Here is a 2,467-nt window from a genome sequence, read left to right as displayed (position 1 = left end):
AGGAATTTTGCCATTATCCAGATTCCTGTAGGAGCCCGATCTTGCCAACGTATAATTTAGGTGCTTAAGGAAGAGGGAAAGGTGAACCAACACTAACGCCCTGGCCTTGATTTTGTCATCCACCAAAGAAGCACAGCCTTGTACACATTCAAGAGCTTACCTTCTAGGGGAGGTTTTGAACAAATATACAGCCAAATTCTAATTTTGGTTCTACCAGATGTGCTGTTTTGGACATCTAGCAACCTCTCAATTTTCCAGTAAATGCTCTACAATGAAGCTCATAAATGTAGTTAGAAGGGTCCTTTGATAGAAGACCCTATTAGGAAGGAATACATTCAAAATGGATAGCATAGTTTTTGCCACATGGGTACTCAGAAAAAAATTTTTTTTAATTTTTTTGGTTTTTTTGAGTTGAGCTCCTTAGATGACTGGAAAAGAATACGAATGGGCATTTGCTAAAACAGTTATAAGAATAAGAGAAATAATTCAAAAAATCCTTTAGTTTTTAGGGTGCTAAGTAAATCTTACGGTATCAACATGCCCTCTTCCCTATGTCTCAGGTACTGTCCTTTCTTGCTCATACAAGATTCTCTTTCACTACCTTCAATCAAGCAACTGATCAATATTTATAGAACATTTACGATATAACTGGCACCATAAAAGGCACCAGGAAGGATCCAGAAGATGTGGAATGCATGGTCTTTGCCCTCAAGTAGTTTATGTGACAAAGTTCAAAGAGACAACACGTGTAGATTTATCAAAATGGGGTGCCAAGAGAGTCTAGAACTGTGTTGTCCAGTATGGTAGCCACTAGACACATGTAGCTATTTAAATTAAAATCAAGTAAAATTAACATTTCATTTCTTCAATCTCACTAGCCACATTCAAATGCTCAATGGCTATATGTGGCTAGTAGTACCATATTGGACAGAACAAACATCAAATATTCTCATCATTACAGAAAGTTCTCTTGGACAATGCAGATCTAGAACCATTGAAGTGTGAAGGAAGCTTGAAAGGATTCCCCCAGCCATTGACATATTGCTGCAGCTGCTTTCTTTATGCTTTCTGTGGACACAAGGTTTCCAAAATCCAAAAGAGCTTTAATTATTTTAAACAAATAGACATTGAGCACCTATTAATACAAGGCTGGGGAATGTGATAGACATAAAAGTGAATCAAGCAGATTCCAGTCCTCAAAGAGCTGAATACCTGGGGGAAAAAAGATGTGAGCACAAACAACCGTCACAAAAAATTTAAAGTGATAAGTATCCTTAGGGGAATAAAATTAAACATGTAGGAGTTCAAGGAAGGGGCAGATTACTTCTATTTGAAGATTTCAACAAGGCTTCTGAAATAAGGCATTATTTGAGCAGAACCTTGAAAAGGCGGTGGGTGTGGTAGAAAATAATCCCTGGGAACCAAGAGGCCAGAGATGATCTTTAGGCTCAGCTATGCCCTAACTAGCGATGTGACCTTGGGTAAGTCAGACTCCAGGCCTCAGTTTCTTTATCGGTTGAGTAAGGGTAGCAAAGGAGAAACCAAATTTCCAGATGGCATATCCAATGCAAGCAAAGGCACAGGGACAGATGGTTGTGTGTACAAGAAATCTAATAATCTAATTAATGCTGAGGTGCTGTCACTATACGCCTATCTTAAAACTTGTTCCTGGGCATTATGTAACTCTAAGACAACTCAAAAATGTTTGTTTGCAAGAATAAAAAGCCACCATCACAAAAACAAAAGCTAGACTTTGGTAATGCCACCCCCACTCTACCTTATTGACATACAACATCGTGTACATTTGTAAGGTGTCCAATATGGTGATTTGATACACTTATATATTGCAAAATGATTGCCATTACAGCATTAGCTAACACCTCCATCACATCGCGTAATTACCACTTCTTTTTTTGTGGTGAGAACATTTAAGATCTACTCTCTTAGCAACTTTCTGGTATATTATACATTATTATTATCCAGAATCACCATCTGTACATTAGATCCCCAGAACTTATTCATCTTATAACCGAAAGTTTGTCCCTTTTGACCAACATTTCCCCATTTCCCCCACTCCCTAGCCCCTGGTAAACCCCATTCTATTCTCTGCTTCCATGAGTTCAGCTGTTTTAGATTCCACACGTAAGTGAGATACAGTGTTTGTCTTTCTCTGTCTAACTTATTTCGCTTAGCATAATGCCCTCAAGGTCCATCCATGTCGTTGCAAATGGCAGGATTTCCTTCTTTCTCGTGGCTGGACAACATTCCACTGGAATAATATATATATATATATATATATATATCTCACATCTTCTTTATCCATTCATCTGTTCATGGACACTTAGGTTGTTTCCATATCTGGCCTATTCTGAATAATGCTGCAATAAGCATGGGAGTGCAGATATCTCTTCAAGATCCTGTTTTCATTTCCTGTGTATATATATCCAGAAATGGGATTGCTGGATCA

This window comes from Lipotes vexillifer, unplaced genomic scaffold (assembly GCF_000442215.2).
Source record: "Lipotes vexillifer unplaced genomic scaffold, Lipotes_vexillifer_v1.1 scaffold1705, whole genome shotgun sequence".
Lineage (NCBI taxonomy): Eukaryota > Metazoa > Chordata > Mammalia > Artiodactyla > Lipotidae > Lipotes > Lipotes vexillifer.
Note: the sequence above shows the minus strand (reverse complement) of the source record.